We start from the raw sequence: 23,272 nt of genomic DNA on the forward strand, positions 1-23,272 counted from the left end.
AAGAGGGAAAAATGAGTAATTGTGAATCCGATCTTGATTTAGTTTAATTTCATTAAAAACCTTTAATTTAAGAGAATTTGGTTTAAATAAAAAAAATTATTAAATTAAATTAATTTAATTTTTAATTTTGATTTTTAGTTTATAAAATCGAATTGACCCACGTCACTTAGCATGGTTGCATGTTATTTTTATTACAAGTAATTATATAGATAACGACTTTAGTGATCTAAATAATTATTAATATACAACTATTCATTATAAAAATTTAAAAACAATTTAAATAATTAAGCAGTAATGATTTATTTATTTATATTATTATTTTTTATAAAGTAAAAATATATAAATTTTATATTTACTCTGCTATAAAATTTTAAGATCTATTTTCCATTTTATTTGAAGAATTTAATTTTAAGCACTTCTCAATTATTTGAATATTATTATTTAAATTCATTTTGAATCTTAAAATTTAGTTGAACTTATTTTAATAATTATGTACAGATATATAAAATATTAATTATGATTAATATTAATCAAACCACAGTTCCATCTGGGTTGAATATCAAATTCTCAACCTTTCGTCTTCATCGATTTCATGGCTGGATAGAATTTCAAAACATTGAATTATACCTTAGTTCATGTATTGTCAGAATTAAGTAATTTAGTCCCTTATGAGTTTATTGTCAGAATTTCATGTATTGTCAGAATTATCATCATTCTCCATTGATTCCTGCCAACACACAAGGCATTCAAATTTTGGTCCTAACAAATGTTCCAGAATTTGAAGTTCAATGAAGTACTGTTGCAATCTGAAATGCTAGCTAATCTAGCTAGCAGCAGGCAGCTGTCCGCCAAATGTTCCAGAATCACATCCTGCATTTTCAAGAGCAGCTGAGAATCAGCCATAAAGACAATGAGACCATGTACCTTGAATGAGAGACTGTGACTACGTTTAGGAGCTCCATCAATTTCCTCATATTCAGCAGCATCCAACTCATGAAGGTAAGCCAGGGGAAAGATTTTCAGTTTTTATTTGTCTCCTAAATAGCAGAAGTGTCAAAATACCTAATAGCTTTGGATCTTACAAACAGGCATTGAGAAAACTTATAACTCTCCTGTATCGCCGGCTAGGAATAATGAAAAGCAGCATCAGCCTTTCCCATAACCAGCTCACAGGAAGACTATCAATGGCCATATAAGCAAAATATCCCCAGAGTACTGATGTAGGTATCTTCTTGATTATGGGCATATGCCCATTAGTGATATCCCAACCAGAAGTGATTGTAAAAAGTTTTTAATTCTTTGCTAGAAATTACACTATTACAAAAATAAGTTTAAGACAACGATAATAAATTATTATACAATTAAAAAATACAACTAAAATTATAATAGTGATATCAATATGCTTTTCAAGGTGAAAGGTTGCATTTGAGTTATCTCCATTCTCACCTATAACTGCATTCTTCAAGTCCTTGAGCTCTTTAGCTGCTCAAGGCTGCAATAGAAACATACGAACCATTGTCAAGGATCGCAGAGAGCTTTAAAAGCAATCAACAAATAAGAGTAGAAAAGCTTCTCACTTGGTGATATCTACATAAATTGAGAACTCACTGCTGGAGTTCTCTCTATTTCTATGGATAGTTCTCGCCAGTGGCGGATATAAAAATTTCAATCAAGGGCTCAATTTTATTTTTTCAATAAAATTTCTAGTTTTATTTATTTTAAAAATAATTTTATGCATATATATATATATATATATATTAAAGACAAAATTCTGAGAGTCAAATTAACCAAAGAAAATTCACATAGAGTTAAATTAATTTGTTCACATATAAATTTTTAAAAATCTTTTTAACTTGACCTATTATCCATTTAAACACTACAACTTATTTTATCTATATTAAAGCTTTTTTAAAAATAATCTAATTCATAACATATTAAATTCATTAAATATTCTAACCATTACTCTCTATACTCTTTTTTTTTAATTTAAAATTTATTTTTTATAAATTAATATAGTCTAATATATAATTTCAATAGCATAAATATAAATAAATAAAAATAACTATTACTTTATAATAATAAATAGTGAACGTATAAAAATAAATTAAATAATGAGTGAATACTTATTTTATAAGTAGTTTAAAAAATATATATATACTTAGAAGTCAAAATCTTAAATTAAAAGTAAATTTTTTCGATTGAAAAAAATAAAAAAATATAATTGTTGATGTAAAAATAGTATTTGGAGTTGTAATTTTATTTACGAGAAAATGATCGTCAAGTTATTTTTAGAAAATTTACTATATTGTCATTATATAAAATCACTTGGATAGAATGTTTTTATTTATAAAATTAAATTATTTAATAGTTTATTAAAATAATAGTTAGCATTTTGATTTTATTCGGTATGATTAAATAGTATATATTTAAATTTATATATATTAAATAATATATATAATTGAAATTATATTAATTAAATAATATAAATATTAAGGAAATTTAATTAATTTTTTTGATAAAAGGATGAAAAAGTTTGATTTTATAAAATATAAAGTTATTTTATAATTATATAAATTTCAAATAGTGTTAAAATAATAAATTTTTAAAAAATTCAAGAATTTTTTTTATATATTTAAAATTAAAAAAAAAACCTAATATATTGAGTAATCTTAACAAGTTTAGGGGCCGTATTGTGTAGATCCGCCGTGAGACTCCTGCATCGTGCCTATTTCCCATTTAGTAGTATTTCGTTTTATGCATTTCTTAGCACTTTTTACCGTTTTCTTTCTCATCAGTTGCATTGTGAATCACACGAATATATAGAAATTATATTTTCACAATAAATAATAATTTTTTTTATTATTTTGAATGATATACTTTATAAACAGATAATGTTTTAAGTTTTTTTAGTGTAATATACTTGGTGAAAGTTGTGTTGCATTATAAAAAGATTTGATACTTAATATTTCTACTTGGCAATTATTGAAAATTCTCTACTCATATTATCAATAAATTACTTCACTATTTTCCATATATTTACCTTAACTAATAAATTAATTCCATCTATTGTTTTGCACTAACAAAATTCCTCAATTATTTTTTAAGCAATTTCATTTATTTCCTTAAATCAGTCAAACTAGGGCTTCTCCCATCTTCTGGGCAAGGAAAGGGCACTTCTATTGGCATTTCTATTTTGCTTTCCACTATTGGTGGCTCCCCTTTGCCATCATGGGTGTATGTAAGTTGTACGTGTTTTACATGCAGATCTTAACTTCCAAGAGGAGGGGTTGCTGTCCGGAGATATGCCAGTATGGGTGAGCTTGATCCTTCCTTTTCAGTACTAGAAGGAGAGGTCTTCAGAAACAAGTGATGCCACTGACGCCAGCATTCAGGCCCCTCTCCGGCTGAACGAGACTCAGATTCTAAGGCCCCATTTCTTTCTCTTTCCTTTTGACTGTTGATGAGTTAGCCTTCCCGTATATTGGTGGAAAGATTAGTGCTTGATTTTGCTTCTTCCCGCCGGAGTGCTTGGTTTGGTTAAACCTGATGGGATTCCAATGATGAGAAATATTGGAGCTTTTAACCTTCATCCGGGTGGCGTCAATAGGAGGCTATTCGGGTGTCTAGCCCACAACATTTAGATGTTCGGTATAAATTTAAATTTAAAATTAAAGTATTTTAATTAATTAAGAGAAAAATAAATCTAAATCTAACTGATCTAGTTTGATTTAATTTGGATTAATTGAATTCAATTCAATTAGATTAATCCAACTATTTAATAATTTTTTATATTTTATTTTAAATATTATATAATTCAATTCAAATATTTCAATTTTAATTAAAATTTAATATTTTGATATTATCAAATGATTTAATATCAATAATTAATTAAATTTGATAAATATGATCTTCCTCTTACTCCATGATAGATCTGGTTTTCTTCTTACTTCATCATATGGGTCCATCCATGATAGATCTGGTTTTTTTCTTGCTTCATCATATGGGTCCATCAAATGGGTATCTCAATGTTCTATTTGATGAAAGGACCTGCAAAATGAGGAAAGATGTTCAGGGGTCTATCGGGGATACCCCGGTGGAGACCCTCCGACGTTCAAGTCAGATTCATGAACTAGCGTAGTATGGATAGGTAAGAGTTGTAGAGAAAAATAAAAAAAATATGGAGCTGAGGAAGAAGCCAAAAAAAGAAGGAAAGAGAAGACCCCCTCCTTTTTACCTGCTCCTCACGTCTATTGTGCTACCTGTCTATGTCACTCAGACCCGTACATACGGACGTATCAGACCCTCTTTCCACGCTAGGCGGCTATTTAATTTCCCCAGCTCGCGTGCGGGCAGGGTAGCGAAGTGACTAGACCAGCTCCTCTCCTTCATATCACATCATTGGGCTGGGCTTCTTCCTGCTGCGTCTGGACTCGCGGGTAACCCATCCGGCCCGGCGTGTCTGGGTCGAGGCCTGAGATGCTGAGTTGGTCAGCCTAAGGAGGGCTTGATGGGCTTTGGGCCATTGTTCTCCTCTTGGGCCCAGTCTCGCCTAGGGTAGAGGAAGCCCGACGGTCATCAATTGCCCCTTTACTTCCTCGGCAGTTATTACATGAGTGGCGAGAGGGTAAATCCCTAAACTTTATTTATGACCGCATGGCCCGAGAACTGCTCCTGTCAAAAGCGTCCTTTCCTTGCCTTTTTATTTCTTTGTCTCTTTACTTTGATGTTTGAATGTATGGCGATCTGGAGATGTGTATTTGATGATGAATGGTATTTCACCTTAGCCTGTACCTCATTATTATTTTTTATTCAGACTGTCCTCTGGCTTTATCAATTTTACTTAATTGATGGACCAGGCTATCTCTACTGGGACTTTGCTAGTCGAACTGACCCGGGCTAAGAGCTCGGCGTCTGGCTAAGCTTCTAACTTGCGAGTTTTTCTTATTCTCATGAGGGCATTTCTGTTTTTAGCTCATGACCTCGTCAGTGCTGCGAGCTCGGATATATTATACCTAGAGGAATCTTATTTGCATGAGTGCCCCGCATTAGACGATTTTAAATCTTATTCTTGTTATGAGCTCGGACATTTTGTCCCCCTGGATGTAACCTTCTGGCGGTCAGTGAGGTCTGAGCTATATGCTCCACTGGGATAGGGAGCTTGGCCTTTTGTCTTTTTCCTCTTCCTGGATCACCTTTGCTAAGTGTTTGTTTACTGTGGGGTAATCCGAGCTGTGAGCACGACCCTTCGCTTTCCTTTATCCTTTTGTGCATTTCGCATTGGCGGGCCTTTTCATATAGGGAGCTCGGCTCTCTGTTGTTTCTTCTACACTTAGCTTTATTCAGCTTGATTGTTTACTTGTTGTGAGTCCGTCCGTACTGCGAGTTCGGGAGTTCATCTTTACTTAGGCTTTTATGCCTATAGCTCGTGATGCTGCTTGTGCTATGAGCTCGAGAGTTCGGGATTTCGTTTTCTTTACTTTGGTGCCCCGAGATCTTTTGTGAAGTTGGACTTAATTTCTAGCTTTCTTGTCGAGCCTTATACAGGCTATGTTTCAGTCTGACCGATTGTTTGTTCGGCTTTAACTTTTCTTTTATAGGCTTATAGCCTTGCCGGTACAGACATAAGGCCCCTCCAAGCTTCTAGAGAGATCGACCCTGGATTGAAGAGATCGGACTATCTGTTTTGGACTTGATCATACTGCGGTTCGATTCTTTTATATTCTAATGAGTCAGGACTTTCTACTGCCCCATCCAGTCATTCAGAATGGTTTATTCAGCCTTTTACATTGCTCCTGTCTCCTTGATTCTTTATCTGAGCATTTGGTTCTCGGATATGTCTCGGTTAGTTGGGTTTTTTACCCCCGAGTGTTTTCTAGGCTGTCTACCCTCGAGCGTTTTGTGGGTTTTTTGCTGCTTAGACCTCTCTCTAGGCTAGCTGAGCTGGTTTAGTGCGAGCAGTCAATTCTTGAGGTCGGTGCCTCTTATGATTGCCCCTAGTCCTTTGTTTGGTTCTCTATCTTGGTATGCATTTTGCTTAGGATTCGCCTCGCCTCGCCTTGATTTGGTCTTCCTATTAGCTTTACCAGTACCGAGCTCATTTTCTTGAGATCGACATGGCGCTTTTGTAATACCCAGCTAAGCTCCGGCATCAGAATTCCAACTTTTCGGCGGAATCTCCATTGGAATTTGAAATCCCGAGGTCAGAAACCCTTAGAAGGGTAGAAATGAAAGTTTTCATATCATGTTTTAATGTTTTTATGGTTTTAATAAAGAAAGAAAATTGAGTTTTGAAAGAAAATGTCTTAGAGGAGAAACCCAGGTTCGGCCGCCGAACCTCATGTTCGGCCGCCAAACATGGTGGAGTTGCGGAGGCACTTTTGGCCCCCGAAGGTGGTCTGCCCAGCCACCTATAAAAGGCCCCCTGTCCCAAAATGGGCGAGTTTTCTCTCTCCATTTCCGGGCAAGGTGAGTCTCTGCCACCCCCTTGATGATCTTGTATTTTCTCCTCAAATCCTTCAAGTTTTTGATAAGTTTTTACCTTGTTTTGAAGATTTTTAAGCTAAGACCAAAGTTTTGAAGATTGGAGACCTCCAGAACTCGTTTCCTCCTCATCTCCAAGTTGGATCACGCCTACCTTCGATCTTCAACAGGTAAGTGTAGATCCATACCTTTTTACATGTTTTAAGTAAGTTTTAAAAGGGATTAAGGGTATATGATGCATGTTTTAGAGTAGAACTAAAATGTTAGGGTTTATGTTAGTTTAATGATAAATGTATTTTAAATGTGATGTTTGTTGGGGTATAGGCTAGTTTTATGCCCCTATATGCTTGAAAATGTGTTTATGCATGTTTTAGAATAGGTGGATGTGTGTTGGAAAGTTTGGATGGTTGGATGTGGGATGGTAGAATCGGGTTCTGCCACCCAGGAGGATCCAGGTTCGGCCGTCGAAGCAAGGTTCGGCCGCCGAACCTGCTAGAGGAGGCAATTTTGGCCGCCTAAACTCGCCCCCGAAAGTTGGACTTTCAGCTCTGGAGGGGAGTTTCGGCCGCCGAACCTGCCCCCGAAGGTTAGTGACTTTCGGGTCTGTGAAGGCTTTCGGCCGCCGAACCCTGCCCCGGAAAGTGCCTGACTTTCGGATCTGTAGGGACCTTTGGCCGCCGAACCTGCCGCCGAAAGTCCCCAGACCAGCCTTCCTTTGCCTGTTTTCAATGTATATTTTATGATGTTTTAGGGAGATTTTTAGGGAGATGTTTAGAGTCATGATTAGAGTATATTTGGTCCCTCATTTGAGTCTACCTATGTAGGATCGGACCTGAGAGACCGAGGAGGTCAGCAGTGAGCTAGCTGCTACAGAGTCAGTAAGCGTCAGCCAGAGGTGAGTAGAACTGAACTATATTTTAAAGTAACTAAATTTTTTAAAGCATGTTCATGCATTACGATTGCCATATTTATAGGTTGTTGCATTAGAATTCACGAATATGACGCATTGCATTATTTATTGTTGATGTGGATGGATGATGATCCATTAGTCCTCGATATGATATGATAGGATATGAGATGGAAAGACCAGGTGTGGCCTGAACTATGCCCCTGGCAATATGTAAGAAAAGACCAGGTGTGGCCTGAACTACGCCCCTGGTAATATGTAAGAGAAGACCAGGTGTGGCCTGCACTACGCCCCTAGCACAGTTGGACATATTATGATATGTTATATGTAAGAGAAGACCAGGTGTGGCCTGCACTACGCCCCTGGCACAGTTGGACATGTTATGTTATGTTAAGCAAAAGTCCTGAGGAGTCCCGTTGTGGGCCGGGCATTGGATATGTAGAGGGTTATTAGTGACAAGTCCATACGTGATGTGAATTATTTGTGATGTGATGCATTTCATGAAAACATATGTTTATTAACTGTTTTTACTGTTCTGCTCACTGGGCTTTAGTAGCTCACCCCTTTCCCCTAACCCCCAGGTTTGCAGGGTCAGAGATAGCAGGAAGTCAGCAAGGGTAATGGCTATGTCATGTAATAGAGTTTTAGTGGACATGTAATGTAAAGAAATATAATGAGGATAATTATTGTGCTTGGCCCTAATGTTTATTGTAAATCCCTGTTGTACATGATCTTTATGTAAATGTTTTAATGATGAGATATGTTGAACCAGACTTGACATATGAGATATTGACCCTACTAGAGCATTTGATGAGGGCTCTAGTAAGGGGTTTTTATGTTTACAGTTATGATGTATGGTATAGGTCAAGCTTGGTAGATGATCAAACATAATTTAGCCACATTTTTACTATCTTTATTACTGTTTATTTACACATTTTTCAGCTTAATCTATGGTTTTTATTATGTTTTTACAGGAAAGGAAGAAAATGGAGAGTTGGAGAAAAAGTGCAGGAAAAGCTGAAAAAGTAATTGGGTCAAAGTAATTTGGCCAAATCACCCGCAGAGATCAGAAGCAGAAAGCTAAGGCAGAAATCTGGAGGCAACATACAGAAACGATTTGGGCAAGCGATTTGCCCAAATCACCCGCCCAAATCACACTGATGCCAGAAAATACAGCAGAAGCGGGAAAAGTGCAGAAAACTGAAATTCAAAAGTGCAGAAGTCCAAATCCATTTTAAATACTGCAAGATCAGTCCCAAGAGCCACGAAAAAGTCTTTCACTTAAAGAATTCCATTCACAATTAAATACAAAAAACAAAAGAGGAATCAAAGACTACAAAGAAGACCAAGTCAAGATTGGTGTGGGTGGATGTTTGGGTATATTTACCTTCTTTTCTTTGAAGAAATTTTGGATCATCATGTAGCTGGAACTCCCTTGGTGAAATAATTTCCACAATTAGGCTGTAGTGGATTCTGAATTGGGATGCCATAAACTGATAGACTAGTGCGTGGAAGCAAAATTTTTTGGCAGCATGGTTTATAATGGCTTCCTGATAACTGAACCGTGAACTATAGAATTCCACATTGATGTGTTTCAAATATCAATTATCAATTATCAATGCTTGTAAGTATGCAAACAAATAAATTTGACCCTGCCAGTATAAGTCCAAAGTCTCCCACCATAACTATCATGCAAAAGCGGGTCCCTTTTTATGTTTCATGAAAACAACCATAAGTTCCAGGTATTGTCTATTACACTGTAATATTTAGCTATCACTTTCTTGAGCAGGCACCTTCGACTGATATAGCTGTTTCGGAGTTGACACATGCTTCTGCAGAAGTAAGTGAGGTCGTGTTTTTCCTGCTTGGTGCCATGACCATCGTGGAGATTGTTGATGCTCATCAAGGTTTTAGGCTGGTCACTGACAATATAACCACTCGAAAGCCCAAGACTCTGCTTTGAGTGGTTAGTTCTATATTCAGTTGTCATCTTCATATTACACGTTTTTGACAGAGAAGACGAGATTAAATTGAATAGTTCTTATCATAGTAGTTCTGAACTTTACAATGAAACCTATTTATACAATAATTCTAAACTAGGAAATTTGAGTATACAAAAATTTAACTGCTCATTTTACAATATTAATTGCAACCTTAATTAGGAACCCTAGCCTAATTAGGAGTATTCAATAAATTAAAAGGAAGAATATTATCAACTCTCCCTCTCAAGATGGTGCATAAATTTGAGTATACAAAAATATAACTGCTCATTTTACAACGTTAATTGCAACCTTAATTAGGAACCCTAATTAGGACTGTTCAATAAACTAAAGGGAAGAATATTATCAACTCTCCCTCTCAAGATGGTGCACAGATATCTTGTACATCCATCTTGCAAACCAAACCTTGGAAATGTTTGCTACAAATTCCCTTAGTGAAAATATCAACCAACTTATTTTCAAAAATGGAGCTCATCTTTGTAGTGCTGCAAATGTCTCTTGGTAGTCGAAACTATAGGTTTGAGTGGACCACTTTGTACCAACCGACCTTCATATCTTTCAATAGACCCCTCTGCTTTGTGCTATGTACTTATTTGTGAATAGTACTTTTGAACTATATTGAAAATATGCTTTTAACTAAATAGTCATTATGTTATATAATGGCTGTTATTTACAGGCTTTTAGAGGGCATTATTGTTACTTTCATTTTTTAAAGGCAAATCTTGAGTTGCACTGGTGACGGCGGCCATTAGAATCTTTATTTAACGACAATGGCTGTTCTTTGTCATTAAATATTAGTGATGGCCATTACCTTGATAATTCAGCCAAAAGGCAGATGGAGTAGGTAAAAATTAAAAGAAAAAGAAAAATGAGATATGGTATACCGTGATAAATAGGAAAAAAAAATTAGATTAGAAAAATAATAATAATAAAAATAACAATAGTTAATTAATTAAGGATTAAATTATGAATTTGTAATTTATGTAGTTGAATTAAATTAATAGATTTACATGATATGACAATGTTTAAAGGCAGAGTTGTAATATGATAAAGTATTATAGTTTGAGTAATTGAAAATTACACTGTATGGAAAGTTTTTGTCCCCATATTTAAATGTATAAATTATTTAAAGTTGGCCCTAGTAAGTTTGGTGGGAATTGTGAGTTAGTTTAAGGGTGTGGCATGCCATATACAGATCTTGCAGTACTGCACTACAGTTACACTGATTTTTGGGATACAATGAGGTATTCTACAGTTATAGACTCGGCTTTTGAGCCATACAGTTATTTGGCACTTTGTGCCCTACAGATACAGTTTCCTTATCTGACTTAACAGTCCCATTTAAATTTATAGGGGACAAAAGAAAAATAATAAATAAATAAAAGTATTAAGAGAAAACAAATTTTTTTTACATGAAAAAAAAAGAAAAAGACTATGAAATTAAAATTTGTATATATGTGAAATAATAGTATGATTTAGAATTATTTCAAATTGTTTGCTATATAGTTTATTGTTATTTGTTTGATTTATTGTTGATAAATGAAATTTGATTTAAATGATTTATTTTTTTAAATATAAAAGAAGTTGAGCACCACTAAGCAATTTGCTTAGCGCGTAGGAATGTATTTTTCCTCGCGCAGGTTGTAGATCCAAGGAACAGTAGATCAAGATCTGCATCAACCCAGTCAGAGTTACATCATTACTATCTTTGGGTATATTTTGTAAATTTCTTTATATAAAGTTACTTTTGGAAATATGGCATGTACATAAAGTTTTAGAGATAAAGTTGTATATAGTTTGAATTAGATATATTTGAATATTTTAATTTTGGTATAAATATGGGTTACTAGTATAAGTTTTTGTGTTGAGATTAGTAAGATGGTTTTTGAAGTGTTTGATATGGATTGAAATTATTTTGAAGTTAAAAGAAGTTTGGGGGTTAAGGTTGAAGTTTATAGAAGTGTAACGTTACTATTCACAGGTGAAATTAAGTCCATATTTCAGAGAAAACTCTGCCGGATTTTTGGTAAAAAAAACAAAGCCATAAATTACATGATATAAATTTGGTGTAAGTCATCTATAAAATAAATTATTATTAAAATATTAATTTTTCAAACATTTCAAAACTAAAATTATTAACTATGATTCCTAGCACCCACACAGCCACACTCATTCAGCCTCTCACATCTATTGACCTAATTGCAGTTTTGCCTCTCTCTGTCTGGTATATCACTTGATTCTATTTTTTTTCTTTTCAATTAATTTTAATTTCCCCGATGTTTCTCATATGTTGATTCAGTGGATATGTGCCTTTTATTTTAATTAATCTTGAGGGAGGATATGGAATTTCCGTATTTCAACATTGCTTTTGATTAGGAGAAAATAATGGGAAAGGGAAATTTTGAAGCTTGTTACCTTTTACGTGTCCTTAATGAGCTAGTAGTTAGTAAAATCTTAACTTGGCATTGTTTTCTCTATTGTATTCTATTCCTTCAAACTTTGTCAATTTGTTTAATAAATTAGATTTTGTTTCAATAGTATCTTCCAAATATGATGACAATATAGACATGACTACTAATTTGAGTAGGCCCTCTGTAACAGTTGGAATTTGATGATGGGCCTAGTCTAAGTCTACATGTGGTGAGAGTGTTGGGTCTAGAATGGGGCTTAATTAAGCTTGATATGATAGCCTTCTCCAAAATGCCCTTGGGCAAATTTGATATGAAGACAATGTTGACTGTAATTAAGGAGTGTAAGATCACTCACGTAGCACAGACTGCACCGGCGGTGGTACTGATGACTAAGGATCCTAGGTTATGAGACGACTATGATTTGAGCTCTCTAGATGTTGTAGACTGCAGCGTTCCTTCGCATAGGACAGGCGTAGTTGAACTGCTCCGGCAACAATTTCCAAATTTGGCTTTAAGTCAGGTTAGTTAAACACCAGACTTGAATTTTTACCATTAACCGGTAGTTAATTTCTCACATTGGTTATTCAATGTGTAGCGTATGATCCACCATTCAGAAATAATAACAGAAATGGAAAGCAAATTTTAAGGAGAGCTTGGTGGCCACGTTGCATGCCACTGTTCACGTGGGTGGTGGCTGTCATAATACTTGGGATTCCTTTGACCCACTCTAGAGGACCGATGTGGCTTATTATTGCTCGTCCTTGTGACAAGCCACCTTGTCCTCAAGGTGAAAATCTGGAAACTGTGTCCACAACAAGGTTGTGTCTTCCCACGTTGCATCTTCTAGTGATAGTTTATGCCACTGCATTAATGCTTGTTCGATAAATTTGGAGCCCCGCTTAATCCAATGATAGTCCAAAACAATGTTAGGAATCGTGGTATTTGTCATCGGAGGAAGTGTTGAGCTGGTGGACCCGTGAGGGCTGATTTGCTTTTTCAAAAGTGTGACATGAAAGACCAAGTGAATGCGAGAGCTTGGAGGAAGGGTGAGGCAATAGACAACCTTACCAATGCACTCCTCGATGGGAAAAGGGCCATAGAATTTATTAGCCAATTTGTGATAGGCTTGTCTTAAAACAGAATGCTGCCGGTACGGGTGTAACTTTAGAAATACCAGGTTGCCGACATTGAATACAAGAATGTGACGTTTGGTGTCAGTTTGTTGTTTCATTCTGTTGTTAGCAGCATGGAGGGCAGTCTTGAGCTGATAGAGCAGTGTATCGCGGCAAGTTAAGAGTTTATCAACTTCATGCACTGGACTATTGCCCTCAATATATATAGAGATGGTAGGAGGTGGCCGACCGTAGAGTGTTTGAAAGGGTGTCATTTATATGGAAGCATGATAAGTGATACTGTACTAGAATTTAGCCTACGACCTGTGACAATTCATTAGTGTTGGTGTTTTCTCGACCAGGCTTGTAATGAATGTCATAATCATACCCAAGTAATTTGGCCACCATTTCTGCTATTCCGGTATCACAATCCGCTGCTCTAACAAATGCTTCAAACTGTGTTAATCCGTATGGATATAAAATTTTCTGCTAAGTAAATAGGGATGCCATGTATGAATGGCATGAACAATTGCAAGCATTTCTTTAGCATATATAGACCATGATTTCTTAGCAACCCCCAAAGCTCTACTCATGAACGCTATAGGCCATTCTTGCTGTGTCAACACCGCTCCAATCCTATCACCGGAGGCATCACATTTGATGTTGAAAGATTCATTGAAATTCGGTGTACCCAGAGTTGGGGTGGTGATCATAGCATTTTTTAGATTTTCGAATGCCTTTTCTGCCTCCTCCGTCCATTGGAACTGTCCTTCAAGAGATTAGTTAATGGCTTAGCCAGCAATTCGTAATTGCGCACAAATTTGCAGTAATAACTTGTAAAGCCTAAAAATTCACGCAAATCTGAAATGTTAGTAGGCCTAGGCCATTTTATCATAACCTCAATTTTGCTTTGATCAACTTTAACACCGGTAGAAGTAACAATATGACCCAAATTCTCAAGTTCTTGTAAACCAAAGGCACACTTTGAAAGTTTCACATAAAATTGTAGATGCCTTAAAATTTCAAAAATCTATTTAACATGTTCAAGATGCAAATTCCAATTGGGGCTATAGATTAGAATGTCATCGAAGAAAACGAGAAACGAAAATGGATTTGGGCAATAAGGATGAAAAATGGAATTCATGATTACAGAAGGGGCATTACAAAGTCTAAATGGCATGACTAAATATTCACAATGACATTATGTGCTCGGAAAGCAGTTTTATGAATATCATCAGGGTTTATGCATACAAGATGGTATCCAACTCAAAGGTCCAACTTAGCACCATAAAGTTCATCAAGCATATCATCAACAGTAGGAATCAAAATTCTATCTTTAATAGTAACAACATTTAAAGCCCTATAATCGTTACAAAAACGCTAGGATCCATCTTTTTTATTTTTTTAACTAAAAGAACAGGTGATGAAAATGGATTGGTACTGGGTCGAGTGAGCTCCAATTGCAATATGTCATGAACTTGTTTTTCAATTTCGGACTTTTAAAAGTAGGCATACCTATATGGCCGTACATTGATGGGCTCGGTGCCTTCTTCCAAAATGATGTGGTGCTCAATGGCTCAGTGAGGAGGTAGCTGAGTTGGAACTTGGATCAGATCTTCAAATTGTTCAAAGTGTTGAGTCATAGCTGACGGAATTTGGGACGGCAGTTGGGTGGTTGTGATTGACAAGCAGAGTGCAAATAAGGAGTTGCCTTGTCACTCCTCCTTAGAAAGAGAGGTCATAGTCACTGGTTGAATAGGCAAATTACTGATTCCCTTTAATTTGTAAAATGTATGCTCCTAGAAGAATTCTGTGGTCAAGTTAGACCAATTATATATGACATTTCGTAGTTACGACAACCATTGTACGCCCAAAACTATATCCAGCCCAATAAGTGGTAAAGTATAAAAATCGAGAGAGAGATATCTTGGAGATTGATTTTGACATCCTCAAATTGGCCACAACATTGCAATACTTTTCCATTGGCTATTTTGACATCAAAGGATTCAGTAGGAGTCATAGGTAATTTTAGAGCATTGGCCATTCTTTCAATGATAATGTGTAGAGCCGCTGTTTATGAGGACCATTACCTCCTTGGAACCAATTGTTGCTATGACTCTCATGGTGTTCGGAAAAGTCCACCCTATCATTGCATGCAGAGAAATTTCTGGTGGGGTGAGAAAGGGATCCTTCGGGTCGTACTCCTCGTCCACGATTGTGCACCCCTACAGTAAAAGCAGCTGGGATTGTTTGCAGTGATGACCGGGCAAGAATTTTTCATCACAATTAAAGCAAAGTCCTTGTGACCGTTGCCTCTGCATTTTGTCCCACGATAATTTTTTGAATGGAATCGTTGTCCTTTGGGAATGACAAGTCCTTCAGGTGGAAGTCGAAATTTCAATTGTCTGAGCAACTGTTCATCCCGCATTCGAGTTAAGACTGATTGCCTCTTTCAACGTTTTAGGCTTGAACATTCGTATTTCCTCTGCTATTTCTAGTTTGAGTCCACCCATGAAGGTTCTTACGAGTGCTTTTTGAGACCAGCCCTGCACTCGGTTTCCCAGCTTCTCAAACTCATATTGATATTCTCGGAAGGACCCAAGCTGTCGAATATTGGAAAGAGTTTCATTGAAGTCCTCACAATCAGTGGGTCCAAACCATGCCTATAATTCTTCACAAAAGGATTCCCAAGTGACTTCTTGTTGCCCTTCCTTGCATGTCCGGTGCAACCACTGCCACCATTGGTTAGCTTTACCTTCCAAATGAAAAGAAGCTAATGGGACCTTTTGCGTGAATGGTTCCACTTTCGTAAACCATTTTGTCGGGTCCCCATATGCAAAGCGTGGAAATTCCAGCTTTGCCAATTTAGAGGAAAATGGAGGCCTGGCACCTTCACACAAATTCTGTGATGACTCTCCTGTCAGGTGAGATGAAAATTTAGAGTGCTGGATCGAAGGTTATAGGTTGAGTTAGATACGATGAGAAACAAAAGATTTAGAGAGTTTCGAAATAGTTATTTCCAATTGGTGCAGTTTGTCAGCTACTCCTTCCTCAATTCAAACAAGGTTTGTTAGGAGGCCATTGAGAGTTGTCTCTAAATTCTCAATTCGTTATTTATTGGTTGTCGTGGCTCTGATACCAATGTTAGGTCCTAGTCAAAGCCTCTTAGAGTTTTTTGGGTTTAGAAGTATTCTTCTTAGGGTGAGAATATACCAAGGTTGTTGGATTAAATTTGAGCTCCCCTTCCATTCAATATACTGGTATTTAAATACGAATGCAACACTACTTGATCTTGTCTTCTAGGCACTATCTTAAGGAGTGGCTAGATGATGGACACTACTTAGATAAATAACAGAAATGGAAAGCAAATTTTAAGGAGAGCTTGGTGGCCACGTTGCATGCCACTGTTCACGTGGGTAATGACTTAGTCAGGATACTTGGGAGTCCTTCGACCCACTCTAGAGGACCATGATAAGTCGTGAGGCTATTGTTGTAACGGTCAGCTGCTTGAGCTGCCTGCTTGCGGATTTGCGGTGCAAATACGTCCCACATCGGCAGAGGATGAGAAATTGGAATTGTATATAATAGCTAGCACGAAACTACTAAATAACTTGGGTTAACCATTTTGGGCCAAGTGGAAAGTGGGCCCAAAAGTTATTAGGCCAGTTCGGGCCCGCCTATTTCAATTGGTATCAGAGCCACCCTGGGTCAGACAAATTGTGCGGAGCTAGTGGGCCTGCGAGGAAAGGGCTACCCGTGTGAGACGAGGTGGAGCCGCCCGAGGTATTAGCGAAGCACAATACCCAAGGGTCCGGTTCTTGTTAGCAATTGTAATGGTTTCAGTTGCGACGAGGACGTCGCAAATTTAGCGGGACCGAGTGTAATGGTCAGCTGCTTAAGCTGTCTGCTTGCGGATTTGCGGCGCAAATCCGTCCCACATCGGCAGAGGATGAGAAATTGGAATTGTATATAATAGCTAGCACGAAACTACTAAATAACTTGGGTTAACCATTTTGGGCCAAGTGGAAAGTGGGCTCAAAAGTTATTTGTGTCAGTTCGGGCCTGGCTGTTTCAATTGGGCTCCGATATCACTGTTGGAATTTGATGATAGGTCTGGTCCAAGTCTGCATGTGGTGAGAGTGCTAGATCTCATAATGGGGTTTAATTGAACTTGATGTGGTAGCTATCTTCAAAATGCACTTAGGCAATTTGGATTGGGCTTACTTCACTTTATTAACTCTTCCTTTTTTCTTTTATCGATGTGGAATTCTCACTTCTCCAACAGGAACCATAAAAGCTATGATGCAATGCTTTTCTCAAAATGCTTCCTCTTATAAAGTTCTCTAAACTGTCTTTGAAAATTTATATTTTGCAAAATGTTACCAATTGGTGACACTTTTGAAATCAATCTCAGTGTCACACCAAGACAAGTACATCTTTTCGTTTGATACAAGTGAACCAAAATCAAAACATGTGAACCAAACTTGATAAAGTGAACATATATGCTACGATTGAAAGCAATATAATTTGTTTGAAAGGAATGAAGAAATTTAGCAACTTTTTATTTTTTTTATTTTTTTTTATTTTCCCTCTTGATTGAATGTTGAGATGATAACAAGTGAGTAGTGCAATTTATTGTTTAAAATAAGTTTGCTGTAAGCTTGAAATCTTGATTTTCATTTCCTTCAGATGCTTTCTTCCAAAAAATATGAACGTATTGTTCCTCTCTCTCTCTCCAGTCCTTTTCTATTTTTAATTGTTTTAAAAAAAATTAATTATGACATATGCAGCTGATACTTCATTGCGGGACAAGATGATGAAACAAATGTCAATTGCGGGACAAGATGATGAAACAAATGGCTACAGGAAGTTGTGCCAAGATCTTGAAAGAGCCAACATCAAAGTACTGTTTGGTGAAACTTCCTTCAGGAGCAGAAAATTTGATTGATTCTCAGTGACGGGCCACAATTGACAGAGTCTCATTAATTAATTTTTCAATCTTATAAAATAATTATTAATTAATTTTTTTATAAAAAATTATTTTATTTTTTTATAATATTTAATAGCTGAAGTTAACGAATAATTAATTAATAAATTTTTAAAATTATTTAGAATGTTTAATATATTTTTTAAAATTAATATATTAACTAATTAGTAAATAAATAAACTGTATTTACATTTGTTCACCATCAATTATGAATTCAAGGGCTAATATATTTAATTCAAGTATGAATTGTGAAATTGAAAATTAATCTACGTGACTATATAACTGATATTGCTCGGTACTATGTTCACTCAAATTATAGACACGTGTCGCTCGTAATTTCCAGTGATAAAATCTGATTTTATACTTATCATTTAAATCAATGCTTAACACCTGGATGATAATATTTAGATTCGGATCAATAACTTTTCATTCGGATAGAAACACATCATTTAGAAGAAAATATCATTCAAACGTTAACTCTTTGACTATCTTATAAATAACTAATCAATATTAACATGTTAATTATATATAGAAGTGAACAAAGTGAGTAATATTCAGTTGAAATTAAAAAAATTGATTGAATTAAATTAATTTAAAATTTAAGTTTTATTTTTTATTCAATTTAATTTGGTTTGATTTTTAATTTTAATTATTTTAGCTCGATTTGATTTTAATAAAAAAATTAAAAAAATTGAATCGAACCGATTAGTGATAATAATATGTTATTTTCAATGATATAGAGAAATTAAATCATATTAAGATTAAAATATTTTAATTAAATTTTAAATATTAAAAATAAATAGTAAAAAATAAAAGATTTATTAAAAATTAAAACTGATCAAATCGAATCGAATTGAATTGAATGAGATCAATTTAGTTTGATTCGATTTTTAATCAAAATCAGTTCGATTCAATTTTTATAAATATTAAAATTTTAATTTTTAATTTATTAAATTCGATTTGATTTTAAATCGAACCGAATGAATAATCATCCCTAACTATATGCATATAATGTTAATGAGGATATTTAGTTTAACTTTTTCATCTAGATAATACATTTTGAAAGTGCTATTTTATCTATTTGGTAAACTCTTTGAAAAGGCGGCTGATTCATTTTAGAATCAAACTGATGAAATTAAACATTAGAGGATTGTATAATTATATTTATAAAATTGTAATGCTTAAATGAAATTCAATCTAATGCTTAAAATTATTTGAGGATTAAAAAAGTAAACGAAAGAAAAAATACAGTAACTAACTATTATAATTTTTCAAAATGGTATAATTAAACATTTAATTTTATTAAAATAGAGAGATTAAATCATAATTTTTAAAAATTTTAATAATAATTTTAATATTATCTATAATAACAAATTTATAATTTAAAGAATAAATAACAAGAAAAAAAAATTAAAGTTAAAGTTTCACTTTCGCAGTTTATTTAAATTAGTATTCGATAGGTTCAGTTTGAAATTTAATTGAAGTGAATAAATTAAAAATTAAAATTTTAATATTTATAAAAATCAAACTGAATCAATTTTAGTAAAATCCAATTTAAATTAAATTAGTCTGATTCAGTTCGGTTTGATTTTAAAATAATACAATCTAATCAATTAAAATCTTTAATTTTAAAATTATATTAAAATATTTTAATATTTTTATTTTATTAATTAAAAAATTTATTAGATTGTATTCATTTTACCATTAATTTATCGATAAAACCAAAGATTTTTTTGTATATTCAAATTGATGACATATTAAAAAATTTACGACTCAGTGGTCTCGTCAATTAATTCGAGATTATTTAAATTACCAACACTTTATTATTAATTATAAATCTCTATTTTTTTATAAAAAATATATAAAAAATATGAGAAAATATAAAGACAGATAAAAAGGATTGATAGTTTATTTTATTTTATTAATAAAGTAATTGAAATAAAAAAATTTATAAAAATAACTCTGCTTAAGCTCATATATTTTTATTTAAGGGTAAATTAAATCTATTTTTTTATTTATACAAATTTATGTAGTTTTATTTAAGAACTAAATAAATTCTGACTTAATATAATATTTTTTTAACAAAATATTATTTTTTAAATTAGAAATTAGTATTTTAATTAATATAAAAATAGAAAAAATACATAATGATAGTAAATAATTATAAAAAAATTTATTAATAAAAATATATTTTATTATTAAAAAATAAGAATATTTTATATTTGGATTTATTTTACTTTTAAATAAAAATATAAAGATTTAATTAGCAAAAACTAAATAAATAAGACAATGGTTTGTAATAAAAATACAAAAATTTAATTGAATTTATATTAAAAGATTTTTTATTTTGAATAATAAATTAATGATAAAATAAATAAAAATTAACAAATATTATTCTTAATTAACATAATAAAAATATAAGAGTATTTTATATAATATTAAAATTATATAGATATTTTAATTATTTAAAATAAAGTTAACAATTAAAATAAATAAATATTAATAAATATTTTTTTATTTAATTGAATATGAATATAAAAATATTTTAATATAATTTTAAAATTATATTAATATTTTAATTAATTAGAGTAAATTGTAAGAATATAAAAATAATTATCTCTAAATTTATTTCCAGGATTTGATATTTATTAATTTGATATAAAGACAATGTTGACAGTAATTCTTGAGAGTAAGGTCATTCACGTAGCACAGACTGCACCGGCGGTAGTGCTGATGACTAAGGATCCTAGGTTGTTAGACGACTATGATTTGAGCTCTCTAGATGTTGTAACCAGCAGAATTGCTTCGCTTAGGAAAAGCGTAGTTAAACTATTTCGGCAACAATTTTCAAATTTGACTTTAAGTCATGTCAGTTAAACACCAAACTTGGGTTTTTAGCATTAACCGGTGGTTAATTTCTCACATTGGTTATTTAATGTGTAGCGTATAATCCACCGTGAAATAATAAAAAAATACAGATGGAACGTCACGTTAGCCACCGGCAAATGCTCTCCCATTTACATTTCAAATTTGAATTGAATCGCTAAATGTTTTTAAATTCTAAGTTATTATAGCAATTAAATCTTTTTAATTAAAATGCAAAAATCCTTAAAGTTTTAAATTTTTTATGCCATTATCTAAAAGTATATTAATAAATAATGTGGTCACTCAATCCATTATTCCTTTCTCATTGTTGACACTTGGTACCTATGAAGTGTTGATTTGAGTTGAAAATTGTGTTTGTGGTTGAAGGAAGTTTAGGAAAGTTAAGATTGAGAGTTCACTGAATTGAAATTTTATCATTGATAGATGGAATGAGGACCAATATATAGAGGAGACTCTGCTGAATTTTCGAGAGGAAAAAACTTTTGGATTAAAATTTAAAATCCTCAAAGATTTGGAATATTTATGCCATTGCCCCTAAAAAAATTACTAAACTAGACACACTCATTTGTGATTCCTTTCTCACTATTAACACTTGATATAATGAAAGTTGTACAAATATGGCATGTACATAATAGATATGTGGGTTGTAATTCATATTGCATGAGAAGAATTTTATATTGGTATAATTATTAGAAGCGTTGATCTGAGTTGAAAATTGTGTTTGTGATTGAATGAAGTTTGGGGGTTAAAGGTTGAGAGTTCATTGAAGTGAAATTTTATTATTCATAGATGGAATTAGAACCAGTTTAGGATGGAGACTCTAGAGTATTTTTGGTAGGAAAAAATGTCATGAAATACATGACAACAATTAATTGCAAAAAATAAGAGAAGCACCACGGAACGTGACATCTCCATTTCGGTTAGTTAAATAACCTTATAGGGGTGTTGCAGTTAGTGGTATTAGAGCTAACGTTTAGGCCGTTCTAGGTATTTAGGAGAAGGAACAAGTATAAGCAAATGTATATATCTTATAAGTTAAGGTCAGGATATAACTCTACTATAGGTTTTCGTAAGTTGTCTAAGAATGTTATTTGACATTCAATATGTGTTAGAAGATAGAGGTGATAGTCTAAAGTCGTGATCGCAATAATCTATTCAATGTTACAAATGTGTGTGTTGTAAGCTGCAGATTACATTATGGACATTGGAGCATTGAGTGGAAATTGTGTGCATCGCTTTTAAGAATCTGCTAGGATATGGTAGATGCCTTATATCTGATGCAGTTGTATTATGACACGTTTCTAATTGCTATAAAGTGACTTCTAATAAAAGTTTATATCCTTTTAAAATAAAATACTAGAGACATCCACATCCATGTCATCTCCCACATCTACTGACATTCCGCCTTGAACTGTTCCCCTCACTGATCTACTTCTGCTCATATCCAAAGACCTTCTAGGGTCTCTTATTGCTCTTTCTCTGCTGGATCTACTAGACATTGCCCTTGGCAATGCAGGGGGACGGGCACTCATGCCCTCATCCTCCGGTGGTACTCCAGTCAATCGTGCAGATCGACGAGTTCCCCTCATCCTGTTTACTGAAAACAACACATAGCACACATCAGCATCATATGGTTCATGTGGAGACACATGAACCCGCATCACATACATCACATACATAGCATATCATTAATGCACATGCATATAATCATGGCATTTCACATCATCATCAAAAGACAGGACTACTCATTCTATCCTAGTGGACATGATCTTTCCTATTGTGCTTGACCTTCTATAACATCTATGAGCTCGACACACTATAGGTCCGACCATGTGAACCTAGGGCTTTGATACCACTCTGTAACAGCCCGGAAATCCGGACTGCTACCGGCGCTAGGATCCAGATCGGCTTAAGGCCGCCGGGACCCGTAGCAAGCCAAACATAAACCTGTAAACCTGTTTAATCCCATACATGATCAAACATAACCATAACACTATAAACTTTTTCTTTTCCTTAACCAAGCTTAACCTGTGCATGCACATAACATAAACATAAACCACACACTGGAGTCCTCATCAAATACTCCAATGGGGTATCATAACATACATTAAGCTTAGTACATCATAAACATCTCAAAACACAGATCATGTATTCAAAAGGGATACACTGTATAAACCGGGGTCAACCACAAATTCTAAACCTCAATAACTTCATTACATTACATGTCTATCATATTACATCATTTATCATGTCCACATCGAGCTATTACATAATCATAACTTGACTCCTGCTGACCTCCTGGTCTATCCTGTACCTGCAAACCTGGGGGTTAAGGGAATGGGGTGAGCTAAAAAAGCCCAGTGAGCAGAACCATAAAACATTTTAATTATTCATGCTTTCATGGAATGCATCATAGCACAGACATTTCACATCAAGGACGGACTTGTCACCAATAACTCTCATTTCTCATAAACAATCATGCATTTGCC

General features: G+C 34.1%; 1 protein-coding gene and 1 long non-coding RNA gene across 5 annotated transcripts in view; both read left to right on the top strand.

Annotated features, from left to right (window-relative positions):
• The first annotated feature begins 501 nt into the window (after positions 1-501).
• On the top strand, positions 502-8,550 carry LOC110617103. Of its 2 annotated transcripts, XR_006352035.1 has the most exons (4): positions 502-999; positions 1,089-1,220; positions 3,265-3,648; positions 8,362-8,550. It is a non-coding gene; the product is annotated as an uncharacterized LOC110617103 (long non-coding RNA). The 2 variants fall into 2 exon arrangements; XR_002486744.2 differs by lacking the exons at positions 3,265-3,648; positions 8,362-8,550 and having other exon boundaries at positions 1,089-1,394.
• Positions 8,551-8,636: 86 nt separating this feature from the next.
• LOC122724580 (beta-xylosidase/alpha-L-arabinofuranosidase 2-like) overlaps positions 8,637-23,272 on the top strand; it is an 87,095-nt gene continuing 72,459 nt past the window's right edge. For 2 of the 3 annotated variants that reach the window (XR_006352022.1, XR_006352026.1), the window contains exons 1-2: positions 8,638-9,353; positions 11,028-11,099. The gene's annotated coding sequence lies outside the window, so the exon portion shown is untranslated. Of the gene's footprint in view, positions 9,354-11,027; positions 11,100-23,272 lie in introns of all 3 variants that reach the window. The other variant, XR_006352023.1, reaches the window with a different exon arrangement.

Source organism: Manihot esculenta, chromosome 9 (genome assembly GCF_001659605.2).
Source record: "Manihot esculenta cultivar AM560-2 chromosome 9, M.esculenta_v8, whole genome shotgun sequence".
NCBI lineage: Eukaryota > Viridiplantae > Streptophyta > Magnoliopsida > Malpighiales > Euphorbiaceae > Manihot > Manihot esculenta.